General features: G+C 41.5%; 1 protein-coding gene and 1 long non-coding RNA gene across 2 annotated transcripts in view; one reads left to right on the forward strand and one right to left on the reverse strand.

Annotated features, from left to right (window-relative positions):
- Positions 1-12493, reverse strand: part of LOC132397142 (potassium voltage-gated channel subfamily KQT member 1) — a 795097-nt gene that overhangs the window by 33932 nt on the left and 748672 nt on the right. The gene's annotated exons all lie outside the window — the stretch shown is intronic.
- The window catches only part of LOC132397144 (uncharacterized), a 62755-nt gene that overhangs the window by 1727 nt on the left and 48535 nt on the right, over positions 1-12493 (forward strand). The window lies entirely within an intron of this gene.

The raw sequence follows: 12493 nt of genomic DNA on the forward strand, positions 1-12493 counted from the left end.
AGTATCAACGGCACTTCTCGCTGGCTGCGCGAGGTGGCTGGTTACCCAAGGCCAAACAATGATCACTGCGTTTAGGTGACTGATGACCTCACGTGGGTAATGACTTTGAGTGCATAATGACCTCATGTGCATTCAAGTTCAACAGTGGGCGTGACAGGGAATGAGGAAAGGTGCAGCTGACTCATATCGTTTCATATCGACAAATCATAACATTTCCTCGCAGCCCGGTAGCACGTGCTGGTCCGTGGCCCAGTGGTTGGGGACCACTGTTGTAAACTAAGAAGGAAATTAATGTAATTGAGCCTCGGCAAGCTGATTCATAAACCCAAACTAGTCCTCAGTGAGCACACATTACTATGGATGGAAATGGGTTAGGGAGATGGCAAATAATCAAGGCCACAGTGCAGGGAATAGTTAGTCTGGTGTTGACTTGCTTCTCCTTCCCCGAGGATTCTGTACAGATAATGTTGGTGGTATCTTTATCTTTCCAGTGGCTTTAAGGCATCAGATCTAGGTCTCAGAAGCATGTGTGAGGGCAAGAGTCATTCTACCTGGTAGATCACGTGCCAAGATTGAGGTCTGTACAATATTGTTATTACCTCCAGCGAGGTGTTGGGAAGGAAGAGGAATGAAGTCTTCTGTGTCTTGGCACTAAATGTTCTTGAGACCCTTCATGAGTCTTGATGAAGGGTCTCAGCCCAAAACATCGACTGTTTATTTGCCTGCACAAATGCTGACTGGTTTCCAGCATTTTGTGTGTGTTGCTTAGGATTTGCAACATCTGCAGAGTCTCTTATGTTTCTGGTTCTCACAACGTCCTGCCTCGGTTAATTTGATGGAAACTCCTAAAACACTTCCAGTCCCCTTTTCTTTGATGAGGTGATGCCAATTAGATTTACATAGTTGGCTGAAGTCGATTGGAAACTGATTGCATAAAGCAAATGATTTATAAAGCATGAGATGTTGATCTTGGAGAAAACCCTACTAATATTGGCCTGCTAACTAATTCCCTGTCCTCCTTTCGGGGTATGTGTTGCCGCTTGATGCTTGCTTTGCTCAGCTGACTTCCGCTTGGTGTTATTTATAAACTGGAACCTTTCAACATCACATGAGCTAACCCATTCAGAAGCACAGGTTGGCTTAGTCTGCTCCACAGGTCATAGAATCAAATAGTTATAAAACCAGTACAGCGCAGAAATAGGCCCTTCATCCCATCATATCCATGCCAGCCTATCTCAACTAATCCCATTTTGCCTGCTCTAGCTCCTATATCCTTCTGTGGATTATAGGGAAATGTGAAGGTTACATGATGTCACATTGATAAGGTCCAGTACCTACTTGCAGAGTTAGTAACAAACCATTAACTGTTTGGTTAATCCAACAGTTCTGGATACCGATTTCAAATAGTTTGAAACAAATTGGAAGTTTTTCAGACGAAGTTTCTTCTAAGGAAATGTTATTTTAAATTTTTGACTTTTTCCATGTCTTTTGCTGCCAGCCGTATCTTTTGATGAAATTTTCCACAATCGAACAGCAGCTTTGTGAAATAAGAGTTACTGATAAGTTGCATACAGGTTCAAACTTCAGGGAGAATTTCAAACTTACTGGCTGTGCAGAGAATGGATCAGCATGAGGCTCCATAAAGCTGGGCACAGCTGAGCCTTCCTGCTATGAAAGGAGAAAAACTGCTTTGCTTTCCTTCTTTGTGAATCTGCCGGAAAGCTGAATCTAATCTGAAATAGATTTGATACTGATTGATGTTTCTGACTGCATTATAGTACCAATCTGTTACTGCCTTATTAGTTACTTTGTAAGGAGTTCTCCCGTAAATCTGGAGATTTATAAGGGATGCTGTGGTTTTTATTCACCTCTGTCCTCCCTCACTGTAAATAGGGATAAACAGAGAAATAATGGGTAAGGTAGATGAAGGAACAGAAATAGAAAGAAGGAGAAAACAAAGTAAATAAGGAAGATATGAGTGAAGATGCAGAGAGAGTAAAGAGAAGGGAAGTCAGATCTCCTGAAATCTTCCTGGAAGCCATGTGGTTTTGTCATGGAGTCATAGAGACAGGCCCTTTGGCCCATCTAGTCCATGCCAAAAACCATGTAAACTGCCTACTCCCAACGACCTGCAGCTGGACCACTCGCCTCCATATCCCTACTATCCATGTACCTATCCAAACTTCTCTTAAACATTAACATTGCACTCACATGGACCTCTTGTGCTGGCAGCTCGTTCCACACTTTCACGACCCTCTGAGTGGTTGCAGTCCCACCCAACCTCAGTGGAAAAAGCCTGCTTGCATTTAATCTGTCTATATCCCTCATAACTTTATATACAGTACCTCTATCATATCTCCACTCAATCTTCTGCATTCTGAAGAATACAGTCCTAACCTATTCAGTCTTTCTTTAGAACTCAGGTCCTCCGGACCCGGCAACACCTTGTATATTTTCTCTGTACTCTTTCAAACTTATTTACATCTTTCTCGTGGGTAGGTGATCAAAACTGTACACCATACTGTAAATGCTCCAGGACAGCATTGGTGAAGCACATTTTGCAGGCAGCTTACAAAACTATTAAATATATTTCATCTGAATTACTGTCACTGCAATCTGCAGTTCTACTTATCAAGACAGTTTTCCTCCATGAAGGTCAATGTAAACAAACACTCGAGGTATTCAGTGCAGTGATTGGCAAAGAAGGAACAGGCTACCCCAACGGCTTGCTGGGGACTTCAGTCAGGCTTATTTGAAGAAACCTCTGCTCAGTTATCATCAACATGTCACCTGCAGCACAAGGGGCCTCAACACACTCAACCACTGTTACACTACAATTAGGAATGCCTACTGTTCCAACCTTAGTCTGCATTTTGGTAAACCTGACAATTTGAGGTTAAAGAGGCAGAGGCTAAAGTGCAAATCTCCAGAGATAAGGACAACAAAAAAGTGGGTGTGGGAGGCAGGGGAGTGGCTATGGGCTTGCTTCAAGTCGGTGGACTGGGGCGTGTTCAAGGACTCATCAGAGGATCTGAACGAATAAGCTACTGTTGTCACAGACTTTATAAAAACAGTTGTAGATGACTGTGTCCCCACAAAAAGATTCAAGAGTCTTCCCCAACCAGAAGCCCTGGATAAACCAAAAGATCTATTGACAGCCAGATAGGTCGTTCACGTCTGGTGACCAAGTAAACACAAAAGGTCTGGCTACAATGCCTATAAAAAGTTTTCATCAGCTCTGTAATTCAATGTTGTAAAACAATAAAACGTGGAAACTTCCAAGGGTAGTGAATACTTTTGATAGGCACTGCATGACCCTCAGAAAGCCATCTCACATGTGAAGTTGAATCACTGAAGAATGCTTGACAGCCATAGCAGGGCTTGAATGATATTACCTTCTACAAAGTGACATAGTTGATAACAAGGTTTCGCTCCCAATGATTTTTATGCTCTCTTTGATCATCAAAACTGAGAGGCATCTTCCCACAGCCCCTGACAATCCAATGTAAGAGCACTCTTCAGGCAGGTAATCCCACAGAAAGCATTCATCCCAGATGGGGTGCCTGGTCGTGTAATGAAAACACGTGCTGGTCAACTGGTTGTAGTGTTCACTGATATCGTTAACCTCTCACTTTGGCAGTCTGAGCTACCCACCTGCTTCATGAAGGCTTCAGTTATACTAGTGCCTCAGAAGAATGTGGTAAACTGCCTCAATGACTATCATCCAGTAGCATTTAAATTCATTATGATAAAGTACTTTGAGAGGTTGGTGATGAAAAATATCAGTGCCTGACCAAGGTGCAACTTGGATCTGCTCCAATTGCCTACTGTCACAACAGGTCAACAGCGGATTCCATTTCATTGGCTCCTCACTCACACCTGGAGCTTCTGGGCAGTGAAGGTGCATACATCAGGATGCCCTTCATTAACTACAGCTCTACATTCAGTATTATCAACCTTTCAAGACTAATCAATAAGCTCCAAGCACTAGGCCTCAATACCTCTTTATGCAATTGGATACTCAATTTCCTCACTTGCAGACTCCAGTCAGTTTGGACTGGCGACAACATCTCCTCCACAATCTCCATTAGCACAGGTGCACCACATGGTTGTGTGTTTAGGTCTCTGCTCTATTCACTTTATACTTATGACTGTGAAGCTAAGCACAGCTCCAATGCCATATTTACATTTGCTGATGACATTACTGTCTTTGGTCAAATCAAAGGCAGCGATGGATCAACATATAGTAGGGGGAATTGAAAATCTGGCTCACTGGTGCCACAACAACAACCTCTTACTCAATGTCAGCAGGACCAGAGCTGATTATTGACTACAAGGGGAGGAAATGGGAAGTCCATGAGCCAATCCTCATCAGAAGATCAGAGATGCAGAGGATCAGTGACTTTAAATGCCTCAGTGTTGTTATTTCAGAGGATCTGTCTGGGTGCAGAACGTTACAGGGAAAGCAAGTCAGCACCTCTACTTTCTTAGAACGTTGCCAAGATTCAGCATGTCACCTAAAACTTTGAAAAACTTTTATAGAAACAACAATCTTCTTGAATGGAATATCCTCCAAGAAGTAGGATTATGGGTAAAGCTCTCCCCACCTTGGAGCACATCAACACAGTGCGCAGTGGCAGGAAAGCAGCGTCCATTATCAAGGACCCCCACTCTCTTCTCACTACTGCCATCAGCAAGTGTGTATAGGCGCCTCAGGATCTGCAGCATCCGGTTTGGGAACGGTTATTACCCCTCAACCATCAGATTCTTGAACCAATGGGGGTTAATTTCACTCACCTCAACACTGTGTTGTTCCTACAACCTTTGGACTGACTTTCATGGACTATTCATCTCATGTTCTTGACATGATTGCTTATTTTTTACTGTTAGTAATATTTTGTTTGATTTTTGTTTGTTTGTTGTTTTGTATTTACTGTGAACGCCCGCAAGAAAATGAAGCTCAAAGTGGTATATGGTGACATATGTGAAGTTTGAACTTTCCTTTTAAATTTACTTTTAACTTTGAACTTTAAATGCTTCACATTTACCAGTACAGCCATAAGCTGAGGTTGAATCTAAACTGCAATATCGAGAGAGACCATAAGACATTGGAGCAGAAGTAGGCCATTTGGCCAATCGAGTCAGCTCTGCCATTCAATCATGGGCTCATCCAATTCTTCCAGTCATCCCCACCCCCTTGCCTTCACCCCATACCCTTTGATTTCCTGGCTAATCAAGAACCTATTGATCTCTGCTTTAAATGCACCCACTGACAGAGAGAGGGTAGGATGCTGGTTAGTATTGGAAGTTCAATCAAATAATTTCTCCTTAGATCTTCATATAGTACTGGTATTGGTTTCCTATTGTCACATATACCAAGACACAACAAAAAGCTTGCCTTCCATACTGTTCGTACAGATAAATCATTACACAGTGTTTTGAAGCTTTGAAGTAGAATAAGGTAAAATATTAAGAATGCAAAAAAAAATAGAATGATTCTAATCAAAGTAACGAATGGATCTGCTGGGAGCAGTTTGTGGAAAGTTATCACACTCTGGCATCCTTCCAGTTCAAACCTAATCAATTTTTGTTTTCATTCTTGTTGATCCCAGAGCTAGGCAATATTTTCAGTTGCCTGTCACCCACTTTCTACTATCATGTTTGTGACCCCAGAAGTTATGGGAGAAAGTCCTGCTTGGCTTATTTAATCTGGTTATTGAAAGAAAAGGTTGGATGTAAATGCATATTTTATGAGAGAGAGGAGCCAATTTCCAGTGTTTCTCTGCCCTTGGTAATGTTTTCATGACTTGTCATTGAGTGGAAGACTATAACTGTGTTTCATTGAAATACAAGCTGCTGGTGTTAACCTCCCCCTCTCCATTACTAGCTACAATGTCATTCACACAGATTCAGTACACTTTAACAACCAGAGTCAAGTCTTTGGGTTTGCTCTTGGAAGAACATCACAAATGGGATGTTTTCATCCTAAATTGCATAGGCCTTACTACTATGCCTCCATAAATCAAGGCCCCAAGTCATGCCCAGAACTGTCAGCAGTGGAGCCACTACCAGAAATTACAGAATCTGTTCTGACTATACCAGTGATCTGCTGTGCAACGCTGCTTGAGGGCCTTGCGCCACTGATTGTTAAGTTCCCAAAAACAGCAGCAACTTGTCTAAACACAGCATTTCAGATTCAGGAAACTATACAGTTAAATTCTAGTTAACTGCTGAGGTCCACGTTAAATGGAACTAGGGAGATCAATCTTAACCACACTGCTGACACTGGCATGATGGAGAAAACAAACAAGCTTTTCCTGACATTGCTGACTTTGACCTGAGGAGATTGGCAGGTGATGAAGTAACTGCCCAAAGCTACCTAATGCATGTGAGTCTCATCCTTGTACAGAATGTTGACAGAGTCCCAAATGCATTATAAACACATGCTTCAGTCATCTCGGTATAGTCTAACAGATTTGGTCTTCCAGAGTGATTCATATACTGAGAACATTTTTGTAAAACACTTGAGCTATGTGCAGTTATTTCCCTATCACCACTGTAGTTCTGGAGTACTTTGGAGCACCTTACAGTTTCACACAGCAGCTTTCAGAAGGTGTGGTTGCTTTTAGGAAAATTCCCTGAAAACAGAACTGAAATGAGCTGCAGCTTGAAGTTAGCATTCCATGTTAGCTATATCTGGCACACAAACAAGGTTTGAATAAGGTCCCATTCACCAATATTTACAACACCACTTGCTTTTGTTGAACTCTGATAGGGTCAACATCTGGCATTAAAGTTTACTTAACTTGTGCTAATGATGAAGAATAATGGTTGGAATAAATAAATTTTAGTGTGTTCGTTTCCCTGAATAATCACACCTTATATTTCCTTAACCATTGATCATTGTAATTTCTCAAAATTAAAGGACACTCATTCCTCAGCCACCAATCTCTTCATTCCAATGTGCTTCACAGCTCATGAAGTATCCTCGATATGTAGACGTTATCACGCTGCAGAAATTGCTGTACCAGATTGGTGCATTGCAAACTCTCGATGAGTTCTGGCAGGTGGGAAGATAAAGTGTGGGACGGCTAACAGTATTGTTCTTAGATGAATTTGAACAGCCTATGCAGAAAGTGGGTGTCTAAGCTGACTTCTCAATTTCTTTTTTCCCTCCTCATCTTTCGAATCCATCCTCACTTGCCCTATCCGCCAAATAATGGCAACATTGTACGGGCTGCAGCAAATACAAGTGCTACAGCATTCCTCCAGTTTGATTCCAGATCCAAGCAAACCATTCAACCTGATACTCATATAGTGATGAGGTACTGCAATATTAAGGGTGATGCTGCCATTCCAACAAGTCATCAAACAGAAACCCATAAAGTTGATGTAAAAATTTCAGTGCACTATTTCTTAGAAGAGTAGGGGATTACCTTCTATAACAGTGGCCTATATCTATCGCTCAATCAGCTTCCCTGACACAGATTTTCTAGACATTATCACATTACTCATTGTGGAAGTTAGCTGCTTCATTTCCTACAAAAAGTCCCCATTAACCATGAAAATTGCTGGGACATTCTGGGATAATGAAGCACATCATAACATATGCTAGCCTGACTTCCCCTCTCTTTCCATCTAATTAAAAACGGAACTCTGGCGGTCTATAATGATATGCAGTACTGGAACCTACAGTACTATTCAGCCCAACCATCTTATTGATGTTCTGCTCCAATCTTCTTTTCATGCCTCCCTTCATGTAAATGTATTAGTGAAACCCTCTGTTACTTTCTCCCTCAACTGCATGTCCAAACTTCCTCTTACCGGTATTTGACCGTGCACTTCAATCATCCTTTGGTATCAGTTTTCACTTCCTCACCTCACATTAGGTGAGCTTGTCATTTGTCAATTCCTTAATGGATTTCATGGTAACAGTCACCTACTTATGGTGTCTAGATATGCTTCTCCTCACATGGAAAGATTCTCTCAATATCCACCTTTTATCCTTCTGAATTCTTCTAGAAGGCTGCTCATCAACTGCCATTGCTGAAGGGAAAGAACCTCTGTCTATACATTTTTTGTACTCTCTGTCCCTTCAGATATCTTCCATGTGAATCTTTGCGATTGTTTCTGTGCTTCTAAGTCCTTCTCACGTCAAGGAGCTAAGAACTGTAGGCAATACTGCAAAAGTGGTCAATAAAAGATTAGCATAGTTTCCCTCCTTTTATTTGCCAAGGGAAAACATGCTGCTTGAGATATAATTATGATCCTGAGTGGACTAAATATGGAGAAAGAGAAAGTACTAGAAAGATGAGGTGTATTTGAATGTAGATAGAACATCTGGTTCAGAGGGATAGTTGCTAAAAAAAAGAAAGCCAGGAAATTGCGCTGGCATTGACCATAACTTTCTAAACATCTATCAGTTCAGGAACATTGCTGGAGGATGGAAAATAGGAAATATTATCCCCTTGTCCAAAAAAAATGGTTAGAAGAATAAACCCAGTACTACCTAGAGTTTCAGCTTGGTGGTGAGGAAAGTTCTGTGAATAGTAATCAGGGACAGAATTGTCCACCACTCAGACAAGATTGGATTCGTTAGAAGCACATGACATGAATTTGTTAACAGTAGATTGTATCTAAATTGAGAATACTCTTGTTTTGAGGAAGTAACAAGGAGGATCAATGAGGGAAATGCAGTTAATGTGCTATATATAAAATTCCAAAATGTGTTTGGTAAAGTGCAAGTATTTAAAGCAGGGTTCTCCTGCTTCATCTATACCAGCAATGCAATCTGGCATTGAGATAGAACAGCCTTGTTACTCACAGTGACAGAACAGCAGGATTAGTTGTGACATAGGAATTGGAATTGATTGCTAACATTAATCAAGTGGGTGGTCATTAATCTTCACCTAACTCTGGAACCAATCTTTGGGACAATTCACATACCTACGTGATTGTTCCCGTAATTGGTATCAATGCCCCCCAACAAGCACAATATCTTCCAGCGGTGGTAAGATTCCATGGACACTTCTCATTTAAGGTATGCCGAGGTGTCATCAATTAGTAAAATTTGTTGCAGCTTATTTTCAGGACTCCTGAAATTGCTTGCCTTTACCAAGTACTAATGAGGAAGACAAAGTTATTAGCCTCCCTTACATCTTGCATGAGTTGTGTGTATAAAAATTCCACACTAATGGCATAGGGATATGCTGGCAGAGGTTCTCTTGGACAGACCTATTTTCTGACATGCTTTTGCCCATCAGTGAATTGTTCAGCTATCAGGTCTAGAAATCACAATAGTGTAGATAAGAGTTTCAGTGGTGGAGAGTCTGAGGTAAGTGAAAGTAAGTATTCATAGTAACTCACAGAACCTGTGGTTTGAAGTTCAGCTTGGACTTTTGCACAACTGCCTGGCTGTTTTGAAAATCGGATTTAACCTTATTAAGAAGCCAACAATGGATTTGAAAGCTCAAATGTAGAACTTATGATAAGGGCTGAGAGTAATGTCATTGGTTTTATACTAGGTTGGTGGAGGAAATTTCTACAAATGGGGTTATTGGCCAACAGCTGATCCATGGCCATAGATGACGTCACCAGAGAGAAACATGCAAATGAGGAAGTGGCTATTTCATCACTATTCCAACTCACAGCAGCCTCAATATGAATGATCTGACTTGTTTTCTGTGTTTGCTCTCTGGCTGATCTAATTGGCCTTGTACTGTGGTGAACTGGTGTCTCTCTTTACACACACACACACCCCATTGTTTCCGCCTCCCACCAACCACTGTATACCCGGTATATCCTGACTTGGTGGGGCATTTCAGCTTTGTGCCCACATGTGAGTCTGCCGCCTGCATTAGCAACCTACCTGTCATTTATGGAAAACCACCCTATTTTCAGTTCCATTCAAAATAAACAAATTGCATTCTCGGAAGAATGGTCATAAAATAATATTTCACTGGCTTATAGAAATAAAGAAGGCTACTTCATTTTGATTCCTCCTTGCTGCTTAGTTATCTGAAAGCCTGGTTGGTGTCACAGAATGCCATACAGCACAGAAAAAGCCCTTCAGTCCGTTAGGCCTGTGGAAACGATCAAATCCCCATCTGCACAAATCCAACATGTGCCTATTTTATTCTGATCATATTCCCATCGACTACCCTCAGTTTCTGCCATTCACCTACAAATTAGAAGCAATTAACAGAGCCCAATTAGTATACCAACCTGCAAACCGGACATGGGGGCAAATCGGAGCACCTATGGGGAAACCCACATGGTCACAAAGAGAGTTTACAAACTACATAGGGGGTAACAAAGGTCAAGATCGGGTCCAGTCGCTTTTGCAATGAGGCAGCAACTCAGCTGGCTCTGACACCGTGCTAGCCCATTGTTTGGGGCTCATGCAATTGGATTCAGTAATTGTGCTTCAGAAAGCTGAATGTACTACATGAAGTCACCATCCTTCAAGAGGTTAATGCAGCAATATAATAACTGTTAGACTTTAGTGGCATTCTCCATTGAGCCTTAGACCATAAGACTGTAAGACATAATCAGAATTAGGCCATTCAGCCCATCAAGTCTGCTACACTATTCCATCATGGCCGATACTGGATCCCACTCAACCCCACACACCTTCATGCCATAATCTTTGATGCCCTGACTCAGCAGGAAACTATCAATTTTCACTTTAAATGTACCCACAGTCTTGGCCTTCACAGTTGTCTGTGGCCGAGCATTCCACAGATTTACTCTGGTTAAAAAAATCCTTCTTAATTGTGTGGATACCGGCATATCCAGAGGCATCACAGCTTGGTATGACATCTTCATACCTGAATGAATATGCCCTAGCTGTCACTGACTTCATATTTTTATGCCATGGACCAATACCATTAACGAAGGGGTCTGTGGACTCCAGATTGGGAACCCTTTGACATAGAGGGACGTAGGTCAAACCGAGACAAATGGGACTAGCTTAGATGGGAGTCTTGTTTGGCATGGACCAGTTGTGCTAACGGGCCTGTTTCAATTCTGTATGACTGCATGACTCCAGAGTCATTCCAAAGTAGTCACTGACAGTCTCACACACCTTCAATGCTGGGCTCTCCAACACAAACCTTTTAAATATTCTAGGCTAACACACATAAAATGCTGGACAAGCTCAGCAGGCCAGGCAGCATCTATGGAAGAAAGTACAGTTGACGTTTTGGGCCGAAACCCTTTGGCAGGACCCTTTTAGGCTGTTAGGGTCCATTTTCTTGTGTAAGACCCACGATGACTGCGAGTTGCTTATGTGTGAATCTGCTTCATAAGGGAGATGTCAACTGGGCATTGCACCAGGAGTGATCCCTACCCTGTCCCCTGTGTACTTTATGTCTGTGCACAGTACCATCCAATGAAAGACTTGTGCTAGAAACTTTGAGCTAGCACTGCAGTCGATTCAGGCTTAAAATCAATTGCACAACATGCAGAAAATAAAATGAAGCTGATGTCCAAACCGTCTTTGCAATCCTGTCCATAGCTCAAGTCACTCCCTGTCCTTGGGTTACAACTGCCCTTGATGTCTAGTTCCGTTTCAGCTGATGACTGGAGACTCTTCCAGCATGTTATGTTTTTTCCAGCTTTACTCTTTTATCTGACCACTCCCAAACTATTTCTTCTCCATCTTCATTTGTGGTTTTAAATGTTCCGTACACTTTCATTCACCTCTTGCCCAACACCCAGAACTGCCTGCCAGTTTTGTTTGTGGTTTGTTGAATTGGTTATGCTTAATTATTATTTGTTAAACCTTTCAGGATGCTGTTCATAAATGCAAATTATTGTAAATTGATAAGATTACTTCATAAGTGAATTATTTGTAGTGGCAATATTTGTAAAGGAAGGGTGCAGAAAAGTTATGGAGTGCTGACTGCGTTAGAAAATACTCTTTAGGCCATATACTTTAAACAAATTCTACTATTAACAAATTAAATTTAGCAAGTTCATGTTTTTTCTGCTTCCTTCTAATTTGTTAACTTGCTTATTCTCTAAAAATGTAATTAGTTAATTTCAACCTGGTCTGAAGGTAGCATAAGCAAGTTTCTTGAGAGTGTGTTTGTCTGATCCCCCTTGGGACAGCATAGAGGTAGGGCCAACTTGTTCCATATTAAACCACTTAAAACAGTGTGGATTGCCACTGACCTTTTAAATTTCTTTTGCTTGTTCCTAATAGCTTCCAGTGTTCGATCGCTGCTGCAGTCCCCGCACCCCCCCCCCCCCCCGCTCTCGTTCCCTTCCATATGAAAGCTCCAGTTGATTTTTGGTGAGAATTACACAGAATTCAGTGCACAATTGCAAAAGAAACTACAACACTAAAACTGGAATTCAGCTTTTCACATCTGTGCCTAATTCCTCATTAGTATCTTCTCTGACCCCAGCATCATCTTATATTCCTTCCTTCCTCATAAAATTGCCTAATCATCATTTAATTTCATCAGTTTGAGAAAAAAAAAGACCC

The sequence above is a fragment of the Hypanus sabinus genome, chromosome 7 (assembly GCF_030144855.1).
Source record: "Hypanus sabinus isolate sHypSab1 chromosome 7, sHypSab1.hap1, whole genome shotgun sequence".
NCBI lineage: Eukaryota > Metazoa > Chordata > Chondrichthyes > Myliobatiformes > Dasyatidae > Hypanus > Hypanus sabinus.